Genomic DNA, 16260 nt, shown 5'->3' with positions numbered 1-16260 from the left:
TTTAATATCATTCAAAAGGTATAGTTGTCTTGAGCGTAAGTTTTAAAAAATATATTTTACCTGTGATAACTTTTTGTAAAGTTATGGGGGTAAGTTTAAAAAAATATACTTCACCTGTGATCATTTTTCGTAAAGTTATGGCGGTTTCAAGGTAATTTTGGCCAATTTGGGACCAAATGACGCGCGATATATTTCGCGCTATTATCGCGAAAGCGGAGAATTAATCCGTTCAGAACTCGTTACAAATTGGTCGAAAGCAGTTGGAAGAATTGTACTGTATACTTTATATGGCGTGTAGAAGGATGATTTTCACAAAAAATCTCAAATTACAAAAAAAATAGTTTTTACTTTCTTACATCCAATTTTTTCTTGTTATTACTGCTCCATAGACCATAAAAGGCAGTCGGAAAATTCGAGGCTTCGCTTTGATACGAGCAGTCTGGTTTCCTATTTAGGTTCATAGGAAATAAAGTTGTCCCTGTAATTGTGATCGAAAATAAGTTTTACCATAAGTATTAGACAATAGAAATTTTAGTATACTGCATTCATTTCTAAAAACTTAATGCAAAAACTCTAAACTACAGGAATTTTGTCGAGCTTTTTTCAGAAACGGCTAACTAAATTGTGTGATTTCGAAAGTATTTTGAGTGAAAAATATCCAATGTTTTTCATATAAATTTTAATCTAAATATATTTTGGGATTGCTTCTCAAGTACGCCGCCTTCCAAAAACGCTTCTTTATCTATAAATCAATTTTAAATATCTGCTTATTCAAACTTTGAGCAGTAGTTCAAATTTTTTTTCTATGAAATGTGCAAACAAACAATGTTTTTAGAAAAGATTCCGCTGATTAGCAATGGCAACTTGTAAATATTGTCAAAAAAGAATAATGAGATGAATGTAAAGCAAACCGAATAATTAGAAGATTCTCTGAGTGCCCACTCTGTCTGTGATTTTGTTATTTCCTCTCACACTTGTAGAGAGGAAGTAAGGAAACAACACTTGTCGTATCAGGGCAACAAAGGCTCGAAGGCTACAAAGGCTTTAAAATCGATAAAGTTTTTTGTTAGTTTTGAAAAAAAAAATGATTTTTCTCCTCTGATTACATCTTTTAAAACGCTACGTAAAAAACTAAAAGACAAAGCTTGATTCCGGTAAATTGTTTTTTCAAGACAGCAAGCAAGACTTTTTCAGGCGAGTAAACAAGATTTACCGTAACAGTTTCCCATATTGAAAATCTTCAATCTTACCATAACTGTAAGAAATTGTGGCAGGTAAGTTAACGCGTTACATTTTGATTCAAGACTTTTATTGTTAGCGGTGATTTCAAAAATTCTGTCGAAAAAGGCAGCTTGGATAACTCAAAATTTTTGCCTAAAACACCCTGAGCACAAATTTTCTGCCACTTTCTTCGCAAGTCGTTACAATTTACGAAATTACTGCGCATAAAACGGACTGCATGGAACTTTATGCTGCTTTTACGGTTGTGTTTGAGCCCAATAAATCAATTGCTTACAATCAGAATGATTGGAAAAAGAGCGTATTTCATGAATGCTGCTGTTCGCAAATTGTGGAAGTGGAAACAATTTCCCTATCAGTAATATGGATGTTTAAATTTTTAACTCAGAATTTAAACATAAATTAAGCAATAAAAAGATTGAAGCAATAAAAAAATTGAAAAAAAAATTGAAACTTTCCAATTTTTTCATGCAATTCTTTTTTTCTCCAGTTTTTTTGTTCGGTTCCCTTGCACAAAAAATTTCAAAAAAAATTAGTTGAATAGTCTCAGCTAAACTTTTCCCACACAGAAAACAGCAAGCTTCAAATAAAAATTAAACTTCAACTTTTTGGGTCTTTTTTCCAAAAATTTGGCTGCAGCGCAGAAAATTTGGTCAAATTAAGGTCTTTATAGTGGTTTGAAGAGAAGCTCAGAAAATCCATTTGATCGACCGGAAAAAAACTAAAGGTCAATAAAAAATTTCAATTTTTTTTTTGAAAATCCGCTTTCCGAGAAATCCCTATATCTGCGCCTGATCATATAAATAATTCATATAATTTTGTAGTATTGCATATAAAAATAATGAAATTCGAATAAATTTGTCTTAAAAATGTATCTAAATTATCCAGACTACATAGTATTTAAGGTTCAATACAAGCTTCAAGCTTTCGAGAAATGTTTTTTTTTGTTGTTGTTTAAACCATAGTTAAGCTCTTCTATTAGCTTCATTGAAACTTAAAATGGAAACATATACAATCAATTGAAAACATGTCGCAAAATTAAAGTCTTGTTAATGTTCCGAAAGATCTTTGTATTGCTGAAATTTTATTGTTTTTCTGGTTGCGTTAAAAATGTCAATGATTTGTCAAATGATTTATTATTTTTGAAATTGATCAAAAGAAGTTTCAAACCGCTAATACCTAAACTATGTGGTGCTGTTTTCCTTGCATTTAATCATATTCAATATGAGGATAAGCACAAAGAACGTACGAAACAACAGAGAAAAAAAATTACCTCAAACTTTGTATTTCCGGTTTTAAGTAAAACGTATACAGCTTAGAAGGCGTTTTTCATTAAAGGCAAGCATTCACGTCAAAATTTTATTGAATATGAGAACGTATTTAAATATAAAACATGATTGAAGATATGAATTTCGTAACTACAGAAGAGACGCTGAGTAGAAAGTTGGTTGAATGTACGTTGAGGCAAAAGTCAACAAATTTAGAGTGCAGATTGTTTGATGATTTGACAGAGCCCTGATAGTGGCCAACAGACTCCACTGTCATTTTAAGCATTCAAGAGAATATCAAGATAAGCTAGACTAAGAATATCGTTTTGAAACAAGGTAGAAAGAAAGAAGAAATAAAAAACAAAGATAACTTTGGCTAACTGCCATGTATGATCCCCTATTTCTTTAGCCCTGCACATTGTTCGAAGATATCAACGAAATTTACTGACTACCCGAGATAATATCCCATCAAAAATTATCCCCCCCCCCCACCGCCCTAACTATCACCACGCCCATACCCGCCGTTTCAGGGCATATATGTGCGTTTCAAGGCCGCCCCTCTTGGGAATTTGACCCCCTGCCGAGCCAAAGGGTCCCCCTTTGTGCTATTTTGAGATATCAATTTGTGGCTGACTGACCTTAAAATTTTTCTAAAGGCGCCTTTGACGCCAATCCATACCAATTTCAAGGGTAAGCGCGCACCAAAAAAAAACGCATTTTTGGTTGAAATGTTCCAAAAAGTGCCAAAAAACGCCTTTTTTGGCCTGTGTTTTGGAGAACTTCTTTTTCAAAACGCCTTTTTTGAAAAAACTTTTTGCAAAAAAAGATCGACTAAACTTTCAGTTTTTTTTGGAAATCCGCCCCGCTCTCTTGAGAAATTTCTAGATCCGCGCCTGGATTTACTACACTTTCCCGTCTCGCACATTAAAAATTTCTCATTTTCATGATATTTTTTCATGCTATTGTGGCTTTAAAGCAGGATGAACAAGTTTGTTTGGAATGACTATCTTGTACCACACATTTAAGAGAGTCCTAGTGAATCGAAAAGAGCCCTGAATATGACAACTGAATGCCTGCAACGAAGTTTCTCCGTGAATAAACAATTATTATAATTTTATGAACATATTATAATTTTATGTTTTGTATTATAATTTTATGTTTGAAGACAAAAAAAATAGGTTATGTGCTCTGAATAATTGATTAAAAAGCCCTTGATTTGCGTCCATTATACTTGATTTACAATCTGTTTTTTCTAAGGGTAGTACCAAGAAAATGTATTTTTTCTCTATATAATCGCAATATAATCTATTGTATAATCTATTTTACTGACCATGTTTGATTAATTCATGGTCGCAATGCTCCAGTTTTTGTGTTCGTGTTTTTAGATTTTATTGCTTTTTAATACCTCAATTTATTACATTACTGATAATACTTAATTACTCAATACATTACCATACTTAAAACCACCAGGAGTTTATAAACCAATTATTTAGCAAAAATGAATTTTTTTTGATGATATTAATTTTATTTAGCGCAGTAGCGAATTTGGCGGAGGGAGGGCATGAGTTAGCAGATGTTCCCTCCCCACACAAGGAGTCTTAAACTAGTACCACAGGGGACCCTCTGCCGACCCAAAGGAATTTTTGCACCTTTAGTATTTTTACGGTATTATTGATAAAGTTTTTCAGAAATTTTTGGCCAAAAAAACGGTTCAGCAGGATGTTCATTACTAGGTCCAAATAATATGTTAGAATATTTCTTAGCATGATGCTTATGTCCGAAATTGGTATATCTTCACCAAATTGACCAAAACTTTGTTTCAACTGACTATTAGAGCACCGTTACAAAAATGCTATATTATGAGCGATTCGACCAAAGAAACAAATTTTCGACGGTCGTTGCGTAAGTTTTGACATGTCATAGCTATGTTTTGACACACTCATGCACGATTGATGATTGATCAGTTCAGGAAAAAATACTAGGTCGAACGCTTTTCCGTGAAAAAGTTTTTTCAGTCATACCCCTCACTCTATATGAAAAAAAAAGTTCAAATCCTTTCGAACAAAATTGGATAGATTTTTCTAGGAAATGGAGCGATAAAATCCGGAGTGGTAAGTCATCAACTTGGAACGATGCAAAATGCGAACAAAGCAAGATCTATAGCCGCATTTGACCTCAGTTCAAGAGGCTTATGTTTGAGAAACCGATACAATGAAATAAAGAACACAACCCGTTTTAGCCTCGTTGTTAGATAACATTGTTTCGTTTTTGCTTGTCTCGATAATTTTCTGTTTTTCTAGGCAATATAATTTAATACAATTTTCATTTTGATTTTTCGCCTTTCGAGGCAAAACTGAAAAAGCTCGCTCGTAATTTTGAGATTTTGTGGCATATATGTTACTGGGTAACTGACACAATGTTTTTGTAATATTGTTTTTTAATTCATTTCTGAATTGATGCTGAAACACAAACGTTTTATTTAAAAATTTTTTATAAGGTTTCTATTGATCTATTAAATTGTTCATCCATATCCGTGTAGATGTATTTGACTATTTTACAAGATTGATTTTTTGTTTGTTTTTAGAAACAGGTGCGCTTCGATTATTTTATAGATATGCTTATGTGTTACATTTTTTTTGGTTTTTTCGTTAAAAAAATTCTAATGATAGTCATTTAAATGTTAAGGGAAAACGTAAGAAATCACATTCTAACCGTTTAAGTTATTGCTACTATTGAATGCAATCCGATATTTAATTTGTTCAGCCTTCTCAGCAAGAAACCAAAAAAATAATCCAAAAGACCTTTCGTCAACTCAGGATTTCTCTTTTATAACAATCATCAATTTTTGGCCGCAACTAATTTCTCTTGTGATATTACGAACAATACTACCACTTAGTAAAAAGGTATTCATTTGTAAAAAGTAAGCTACCCATACAAATAATCTTGAGATTGAAATCGATTTAAATCGATGTTTTTACAGATATTAAATTGCGCGAAAATCGATTTAATCTAGCCCATTTAGATACGTAATAAAAACTAGAATGGAACAAGACTGCTCGTATCACGGAGGCGGGGCTCTGAATGTTCTGAATGTCTCTTAAGGTTTATGGCGCAGTAATAGCATGAAAAAAATTAAATGTATTAAAAAATATTTATAATTTTTTCAAATTAGACATTTTTTGTGAAATTCATCCACCACACGCCATTTAAAGTACAAAAAGATAAATTTTGCTCCTAGAAACAAACCAATAATGGCAAATAAGAGTCCTTAGACCAATTTGGAACGACTTCTGAGATGGATCAATTCTCCGCTTACGCGTTAATAGCGCGAAATAATCGCGCGTTAATTGTCCCACATTGACCAAAATGGCAATCCTTAAACCCCATAACTTCACGAAAAATAATCACAGAAGAAATATCTTTTCGAATTTAAACTCAAGAAAACAACAACTTTTGAATGATATAAAGCAATCCCGACAAAAATGGCTAGTTAAAAAGTTGAAATTTGACTGAAAAAAAACCACCGCGAGCACAAATGTTCTGTCATTTCGTTACGAAAGTCGGAACAACAAATGGATTTTTACGGTAGAAAATCAATCTAAATTGACTTACATGGATTCTAGCAAGGCAGTGAAAGCCATCAAAATTTCAACGAGCTTGGTTTAATGTAACTTGAGCAATATTTTGTGCTCTAGAGAAATCTCTATCGGAGCAACAGAGAGCAAGGTTCGCTCGAGAAGAGTTTTTACCGCAATTTATTGTAAAAGGAAATCCTTTTCGAGTTCTGCAAATCTAAGGGCTCCAGCGGTATGAAAAGTTAAATCTGCACAATTTTTCCAAATGTCATTTTCTTTATCCACGTTCTAGGCCCAATTAAGTTAAGCAAATGACATATAAACGAAAAACTCAGCTTAGAACATTTTTGGATTCAAAAACTCTACATATTAGTTATTTTCGATTTTTATCGATTGTAATGTTACTCAAAAATAATGAAAATGAAACCAAAAAAAAAATTGACAAAAAGGATTTAAATCGATTTACAAATGAATCAAATGAATTTCTCAGGCTACATTCTTGTATTAAACTAAACAAGACTGCTCGTATCAGGGCGAGGCCTTAAGTGTTCTGACTGCTTTTTAAGATCTATGGAGCAGTAATAACATGCAAAATTAAATAAGAAGAAATTTTTTTTAATTTGAGTTTTTTGTGAAAATCATCCCCCCACTTGCCATATAAAATACATAGTGATAAATTCCACTCCTAGTAACAAATAAATAATTCGCAGTATTAACGTAAAAAATTAAATGAAATAAAATAAAATGATTTTTTTTTAATTTGAAATTTTTTATGAAAATCATCCCCCCACATGACATATAAAGAACAAAAAGATAGATTTCGATCCTTGCAACATATCAATTATGGCACATAAGCAGCTTATTTCAACCATTTTGGAACGATTTCTATGACGGATTAAATCTCCACTTACGCGTCAATAGCGCGAAATATATCGCGCCTTTATAATCCCAAATTTGCCAAAATGGCAATCTTCAAACCCTCATAGCTTGACGAAAAACTTTTTAAAATCACAGATGAGATATCTTTTCGTTTGTAAGCTCGAGGCAACAATACTTTTTGATTGATATAAAAAAGTCCCGACAAAAATGGCTAGTGTAAAAGTGGAAATTTGTCTGAAAAAAAACCACCCCGAGCACAAATATTCCGTTACTTTCGTTACGAAAGTCGGAACAATAAATTATCAAGTTATTTAGGTTTTTGCTACACTATCTGTATAAAAGTAATTGCAATCTATTTATTGTCAGTACGGGAACCTGAAAGAGCTAACTCAGTTGTTATACTAATGTGAACTTTTGTACCTTGAAACGAATGCGAGCATTCCATTTTTTAAACAGGGAATATTCGATCAGATGCCTGTGTTTTAACTCACTTTTTACCTTTTGGAGCTTGAACTACTGAGTTTGCAGAAGTAGGCTGATATTTGAATATTTAAATTAACTTGCAAATCATATTTTATTAGGAAGAGCGGACGTTTTACTTCCTCAGTAATCAGTTATAATGACATTTACAGCCTCTTTCAGTTTTGCGAAGGGGTAACTTTAGTTCAGAAGAAGACCGAAGGGGGTTGAAATTAAAATGCCATCTAGCGGAAAAAGGAAACAAATGCGCCATGCAATGAAGCCAAAAAGTTGGAGTAAGTAAAGCGAAGAGGAAAAATTGGAAAGAAAACTGAGCAAATACGGACCTAAAAAGCTTTTCCTGTTAAATTGTAGTTTTCAAGATAAGTCCAACAAAAAATTGAGAAAATTGACAGTGATGAGTTAATAAGAGGTCCGGATTATTGGCATTTGTGTCGGTTAGCTTGTCCATGTACAAGAATGCGGTTAACTCGCTCACTTTTTCAAGGTGTGCCTTCCTTTCTCAAACTAGCAATAATTAATTAAGTGTTGGAATATCAACCTTTCGAATCCTTACCCGTACTGACAAGAAATGAATTGCAATCAATTTGATACAGATAAAGTAGCAAAGACTTTATAAAATTTGATTTGCTACGATTTAAAATCGAGTTATTTTTGTACAAATATGTAGCTTAAAGAACAATATCAATCAATTCGATATCGAATCAAATCCATTTGTACAACTGGACATACAACTTTTTGTGGTTTCATTTTCATGTGGAATTCAAGTAACATTATCAAAGATGTAAATCAAATTTGTCCCTTTTTTGTAGGCCTATTTCATGCAGACTCTACACAGATTATAATCAGACTTTCTCGGTTATTAAAGAATAGAGAAAATTGGAAGTAAAATTTTTCGGCGGTATGCTTTTCATTTGACTTTCGTGGCCTGAAAAAATAAATCTGTATATAACAAACCTGTAATTTTCTGTCACAAAAATCAACTAATTTGAATGGGTTGTTCAATTACATGTCATTTGCCTTATATAATTGCTCCTAGAACGTTGATAAAGAAAATGACATTTGAAGTAATTTTGAAAAATTTTAATCTGCATACCGTGGGAGCCCTCAGATTTGCAAAACTGAAAGGGGATTTCCTTCATCACTAAAAAGTCGCGGTAAAAAAACTTCTCCATTGCCTTTTGCTATATGTTGCTCGATGGAGTCTTTTTCGAGTGCAAAATTTTGCTCAAATTTCGAAACAAAAAGATTAGTTACAAAAAATCAATTTTGTTGAAATTTTACCGATTTTCAAATAAGCATTTTATTGTTACAAAATCACTTTACACAATTTCAATCTCAAGTTTGTCAAAGCTGGTTGCAAAACATGAGAAATGAAAAATAATTAAGACTGCTTGCATGAAAGTTTTTGTCTCCAAAAATTCTGTCTGCCTTCTAAAGTCTATGAGAATTTTTCATTGTAAATTTTAAAAAATGCTAATTTTTCTAAATTAAAATTTCATTCATTTGAAGCTATGAAAAAAAAACAAAGCGTCTAATTAAAAATAGCACGAAATATATAAGTATTTGCCAAAAGTTGTTTACCAATCTATTCACAGTCGAAAATTTTTTTTGTAGCTCAAAACCTCAACAGTTTTCATAACAAACTCTGCTCGAAAGTGGCAAGATAAAACTTCAATGTTACTGTGAGGAAAGAAACACGGAACGCAATCATTTACTTTTTGGTCGAAAGTCGGAACAAAAAACATCGAGCTTAAATGTTACATGATGATAAGCACTTATGTTAGCTCAATGCTACTCCCCCAAAAATTAGGACGACCTCTGTGGTTTTTTCAAACTAATTCAGAATTTCCACAGTCGAAATTGATCATATCAATTTAATTTTTATTTTCTAAATTGCATAAAAAACCACGAACATTGTCACTGCTTTTGAGAAGACCTATAGTTTTGTTAAACATATCGATAAGTTTTCAAAAACAAAGATTAGAAAATAAAATTAATGAATTTTTTGCTTATGTAGAAATTATAAAAGAGCTAAAAATTGAAGGTGAAAAAAAAACTATTTAATTTTGAGCGCAAGACAGATAATTTTCAAGATAATTTTTCATTTTTTCAAAAAAATGTTTTTGTCGATTTTGATCTGTCACTGCTTCAAATGTCAAACAACAGCAAAAAAAATCTCTGAATTAGTAACTCTGCATAGTTTGTAGCTGGTAAAACATTTTCGTACAATTTCTATCAATTTATTTAACCCCCTTTCCCGAGTCAAGGCTGTTCAAAATCAATACTGTGAAATCGTTTTTTTGGGGTTTCAATTGGAAAGTTTCAGAAAAAGCATAACTTATGATTCTCGACCAGGTATGCACTAATGCTTTCCTTACTTAGAATGCTACGCACTAATCGCACTAATGGTCCACCGCATTTTGATCACCTCCCATACCTATAGTCTTAAGCAGTTCATGAGTTCATCAATATAGAAATCTGCATCCTGACTGATCTAACTAAGCGATAGTAGCAAAAAAAAACGTTTTTAACATACTTTTTGAAATATTGGAAAGAAAAGCCTTAATTTTTGGCTTTGCATGCCGTGGAAAGTGGTTACAAGAAAAAAACTATCCATCTGAAACTTTAATTTTTTAAACTTAGGCCTCTAGCTTGCTGCTATGACAAGAAAATCTGGACATAAAAATGAGTGCATTCCAAAACGTGTCATAGATTGTATACTTTTGGATTTTTTTTTCATTTTTTCTTCATTTTGCTAAAAAAATATATATATCCGAAATCGATTTCTAAGTCAATGTTTTTACTCAGAGCTATTTTAAAGACCTATCAGGAAAAAAGCCACAGAATTCAATCGATTGTTTTCCAGCGTCTGTCAATCAACATTTTCGCGTTGAAGCATAGAACAACTTGGCTTGACTAAAATTTTTATAACAAAATTTTCATTGATGGGTTTTTGAGATCTCCAAGCTCTGACTTGTAAAATTCATCTGCGATTTAAAAGTCAATTTAAGGCCTCTACTGAAAGGCATTTCAAGTTATCACAAAATTGTTTGTTTTGATTTATTACAGCTTAGGAAAACTTCCGAATCTTAGTATTTCCTGTTCCTGTCAATTTTGATTGGTTAAAACTTAGGATGGAAAAATTATGAGTAAAATTTCAAGCACAGAATGCAGCAAAAAATTCATTCCTCTATTGTATTCTATATCAAGTTTCGTATTGTAAATGTTTCACTCTTTTTCAAGTGGAAATTTATGAATTTCTAAGAAAGAAAATTATACGGATAAACAGTGTAGCCTACAACTCTCTTCGACGAATATCTTTATTTACTTCAAAGTTGCCCTGTTCAAGACAAAATTGCTTTTGTAAATCTTTTCGGTTGTGATTATAATTTAAGTGTCAACAATCAGAGTTGGAATCAGTCTATGATACTTGATATCAATTGGACCCATGCGGGGTCCAGCACTCTTCCAGACTTTCTGTGCAAGTAATAGAGCGCGACTAAAAATATTAGCAATAGGTAAAAAGTTATAAAAAGCTGCCATTAGAAAACATATTTTTCACAACCTCTAAAAATTAACCATTTTGAGTCTTATATTTCACTTAGATATTCTTGCGCATCTCATAAACAATTCCTCAGATCGTTCTTAAACATGCGCGGATCTATAATTTTCTCGAGGAAGGGGAGGTTTTTCACAAAACTTGCAATTTTGTCGAAAAAGGTCGACAAAAAACTTTGTCGACCTTAATTTTAGGTTTTTTAGGTCGAAAAAATTGATTTTCCAAGCTCTTCCAAACATGTAAAAAGACTCTGTTTTGGCTAAATTTTTTGCGCCATTGCCAAAAATTTGAAAAAATAGGCCAATAAAAGTGTTTTCAGCCATTTTTTTAAAAAAGTTTTGAGCAAAATATTGCGTTTTTTTGGCGCGCGCTCTGCCCTCAAAATTGGTATATATTGGCGCCAAAGGCGCTTTTTAGAAAGTTTTTTGCATCCGTCACCATATATGGATATCTCAAAATAGTACAAAAGAGGACCCTTTAGGTCGGCAGGGGGTCGAATCTCTAAGGGGAGGGGGCGTCCCTCCTAAATCCGCCCTGTTCTTAAACATATTTGTTCTTAATGGTTTTCATTGGTAAGTGTGCCGTCTAAGTGATCTTCTACGCAAAAATTGTCAAAAAAAAATTTACGGAATTTTTTTTTTCAAAAATAAAATTCAACTTTCTTTATCAGAAAAAGTCCGAGCATTTTTTTGACCGTCAAAGGAAATTACGGAAAATTCGTGCTCGAGGTAATTTTATCCACACAACTTCGACTTTCAAACAAGCCCACTTTGACAATATTTCAAGTATTATCTTTAAGCTAATGACATCTTGAGCTCGAATTTTTTTTTAGAAAAACTCATTATGCATGCTATTATTTTGCAAAAATTTGGGGGTTCAAAAAATGATTACCCGGCCAACTTGTAATAAATAAAGGATGATACACTTCGTCATTTTAAAGCGTAAGCGGCTAATTAAGTCCGATTCCGTTACTGTTTTTTTTGTTTTTTGTCGGACAATGGCCAATTAAATTTTCCAATCCTTTTAGGGGCATTACGTAGATATTCTGATCAGTACTTAACATAATACTTTTTTCGTGGTAAAATTCATATTAAAAAAAACTAAATTTGACGGATTTTTTTTAAAGTGTTTTTGACATTCAAAGATTTTGTCTTTTTTAATAGTTTTTATAGCTAAACTCTAGCTTGTTTTTAGCGAATTTTCAAACAGAGGATTGCTAAAATTACGTTATTTTAAGGCGAGTATTGCACATTTAAAAAAAAATAGATTAATTTTAATCGAAAACTGAAAAAAGTTGTTGGTGTCGACAATCAGATGTTTCCGCCGTAATCAAACTTAATCTTGCAACCATTGAAAATTGAAAACGTGGGTAGACTTTTTCTAGTGTGTATTAGTTTTAACCACGCTTAAAAGTTCCAAAAAAAAAATTCTCAATGTCAAAAAAAAATGGTTTGAATTTTTTGATTTTGACTCTAATTTCAATTGTATAAAGCAAACAAGCAGACTTATACTACTGTAATTCTTAAATTTCAAGTTACGCCATGAAACCTTAGTCTTACTCTAGCTAAATTAGTTTTCGAATGTCTATTGTTCTTGTTGTTCAGACTTTCGTTACGAAAGTAGCGGAATATTTATGCTCGGGGTGAGTTTTTTTTCTTCAGACAGACTTTTTAATTAGCCATTTTTGACAATATCTTTTACTTGTGGTTATTTTTTATAAAACTATAGGGGTTTAAACATTGTCATTTTGGCCAACTTGGGACAATTAACACGCGATATGTTTCGCGTATTAACGCGTAAGCTGAGATTTAGTCCATCTTAGAAATCATTACAAGTTGGATGAAAGAAACTTATTTCTCGTAATTGATTTGTTAAAATGAGCGAAACCTATCCTTTTGTTTTTTAAATGGTGTGTGGGGGGACTATTTAAAAAAAAAAATCATATTTTAGAAAAAAAAGATTGTTTCATTTTGTTTTTTACCTTTAATTTTTTTATACTGTTTTTGCTGCTCCATAGACTTTAAGAGGCACTCGAAACATTCAAGGCTTCGCCCAATTACGAGCAGTAATGTTTTAATTGTGCCTTGGGAGAAAGTTAAATTTTGCAAACTTCGCTCCATTTCTATATTTTATACAACATCAGTTCCAAGATTTTACAAAACGTTCCAAGATCCAAAACATACAAAACGTTCCAGTTTCAAAACGTTCCAAGATTTCACAATCCGAGCTTCAGGTCAGAAAATTGCAAAGTCTTGCATGATTCATGCAAGATGTTTCAACGTTTCCGAATTTTCGCTTAGATGATATAAGTGAATTTTAAAAATTTTTGTTAATTGTTGCAAAAAATATTAGATTCTTGCAAAACATTGATGATCACTATAACCCGGCAGGTCATTCTAAAACAAGAAAAAGTTTAGAAAAAATTCTGGAAGCTCAACGTTAAGGCACTGAAGTTTTTTCTGCAGAAAATGATAAAAATTTACAAGATTAAGAAACCCGCCGATATGATTTGGGGAACAAAATTAGCTAAAGGTTGAAAACGTCGCTGTCTAAGACTATAATTTTTCAAAAACTAAATGCTTAATTTAGATAATACGATAAATTCTTAATTTAGTATATAATAGAAATCACAAAATCAAACCTGTAAAAATTTAAAGTTCTAATGTGTTTTCGACATTTCAAAGCTTGTTTATACTGAGAAATCATCGTAAAACATGCTGTAAGTGTTGTTTGACTTACCAGTTTAAATGGAAATTCTATAACTGTAATGTTGTCCAGTTTTCTCTCCAGCGGCGAAACTAACAGTAAAATTGTGGGAGCACCGGAGAATAATAAACAGAGTGAGTTGAGCCAGTTAAAATTACTAAGTAAGCTATGTGGAAGTGAAGGAGAAAAATAAAAATCGATCGATTCGTTGGTTGTAAGTAGGTTTAACTAAAGCACCAAGTACCTATAATTTTTGCTATATGGTATTTGTAGTGAAGCGTAGTTAGTAACTAGCCCTTATATTTGGTATGTCAAAACCTTGGAACGTAAGTGCAAGTCGGATCGGGGATCTGTCAAAAGCGTTGATATTTCTATGTTTCTCTCTTAGCTAAATAAGGGCTATGCCTTGTATGCTTCTCTATGGTGTGTTATGAGGAGTAAGGGGTTGTATGACCAGCAGATAAACGGGATAAAATTTCACCTTTTACCAATTTGGATTACTAGTTCGATCGGCGCTTTGCAACGATTTGACTGTAGGATCTCTGGTGGATTTTGAGCTTGTGTTTTCTATTATTATATTGTCGCCTTGTGCCTTAGAGCATTTTATCCCTGCTCGATATTTTTTACTTTTCTACTTTGCTGACTAGGAAAGGGAAGGGAAACAAAAATGAGGAAGAAAAGACTAATAAAAATGCGCTCTATCTTCCTCCCCTCTCCCCAATTCTATCGAAGGCTGTCAGGCCGAAAAACAATTAGGACGACAATTAATCCAAAGTATACCTTACAACATTGATTGAATCGGTTCATATGTTATTGTTCTAAACAAAAAAAAACGTGTTTACTGCGATGTCGAATCTCGAGCGATACTTGAACTATTAATTTAAAAAGAGAATGGTTTAAAGTTAGTTTTTTGTTTTTCAAACAAAAAAAGGGTTTTATTCGGTATATTTTTATTCAGTTAGGAGAAAGCTATTAGGAACAAGCGAGTGTCGATAGCCGTTGTTGAATGACATTAATTATAAGGTACTTCTTTTTGCTTCCCAAAAACGAGAAATAAAACATTAGACTGCATATGGATGTCAAAATCATTTTACGAAAATCAACGACAGTTTTATTTTGAGATCTTCTTGTCTGTAAGAATTTTTCACTTCGACTCTAGACATGACAGACATGACAAGTTTTTTGAGCCCTTGTCCTTTTTTTTAATTTGTCGTCTCTTACACTGTCGATGTGTATTTCCTTCGGCTCAGGGGCAGGCATCTTATTCCACGCGTGGAATTATTTTTCATTTTTTAAAAGATGAAATTACTCTTTTCCTTTACTAGCTCAGTTTAACTTGAAGCCATCACCACCACACATTTTTGTACTTCACCGTTGTGTTACACTGACTTGAAAATATTAAAAAACGGATACTATATCGAAAAAATTCTTCGCAGCCTGAAAAAAAAGACAAATCCTCACTTGTTCAACGCGTGAGTGTTTCTGCGCATGTGTCTTTGTGTGATCAAATATTTCGTGCACGCTTTTATTTTGGGAATATAGGAACAAATTGGCACATTTTCAACTAGCAATATGAGGAAAAGGGAGCAAATTAAGACAATACGATGGGCGAACGACCTGCTTGCTGTAGCAGGTTGTATGCGATAATCGCATTCCGGTATGGGGTATCTTTTGACGCCCGTTTCCAAAGATAAATGAAAAAGTGAAATGAAAAAAAGATTGGGACAAAAAGGGTCCGATATTTTTCCACTGCAAGTTCGATCCAAATCAAGAGGTTGACTCTGTTTTTGTTTTTATAGCAATTCAGTTAATACACTAACAATGGAAAGGATTATAGTATCGAATCTCTCTCGCTTTCTGAATTAGACAAATAATTGCGAGGTCCCTTGCGGAAAAAAAAGCATTAACTTGTGGATATTCTACCTATAATGGAGCACTTGAACCACGGAATATTTCATGGAAAACTTCCACTATTTATATCCGCACTTTAAACGCTTCATTTCTTTTTCTTTTGTATAATGTTCCAAGTCCTCGAGTTTGGCACTAATAAACGAAAAAACTATTGATGGAGAAAAATTGTGCCAACTGCAGTCGATATACCCGTACCTTACAAAAACTTGGAAACCAGATCTGAGCATCGTAAAATCTTGCCTATTTCAGATCTTGTCCAGACATGGTGCATGTTTCGTTTGGACATGGACATGTCTGAATCAGGACTGAGGCAGGCATGGATTCCATCACAAAAGCAGATCTGCTCAAGGCCTGATTCAGACCTGGGCACACATGGGTCAGACCTGGTGCAGATCTGCAGCAGGTCTGACCCATGTGTGCCCCAGGTCTGAATCAGGCCTTGAGCAGATCTGCTTTTGTGATGGAATCCATGCCTGCCTCAGTCCTGATTCAGACATGTCCATGTCCAAACGAAACATGCACCATGTCTGGACAAGATCTGAAATAGGCAAGATTTTACGATGCTCAGATCTGGTTTCCAAGTTTTTGTTGGATAGATTTCCACTCACTAAAACTTCAAAAAGACTCCGGGGTAGATCGA

At 33.1% G+C, this 16260-nt stretch overlaps 1 protein-coding gene across 1 annotated transcript in view; it reads right to left on the bottom strand.

Annotated features, from left to right (window-relative positions):
• LOC134846050 (cAMP-dependent protein kinase type I-alpha regulatory subunit-like) overlaps window positions 1-14359 on the bottom strand; it is a gene marked incomplete in the record, with an annotated part of 29005 nt that extends 14646 nt beyond the window's left edge. Inside the window, 1 exon segment of the mRNA XM_063863229.1 lies at window positions 13743-14359.
• Between the last annotated feature and the right edge of the window lie 1901 nt (window positions 14360-16260).

Source organism: Symsagittifera roscoffensis, chromosome 5, assembly GCF_963678635.1.
Source record: "Symsagittifera roscoffensis chromosome 5, txSymRosc1.1, whole genome shotgun sequence".
Classification (NCBI taxonomy): Eukaryota; Metazoa; Xenacoelomorpha; order Acoela; family Convolutidae; genus Symsagittifera; species Symsagittifera roscoffensis.
This window is presented reverse-complemented; position numbering and strand designations above follow the sequence as displayed.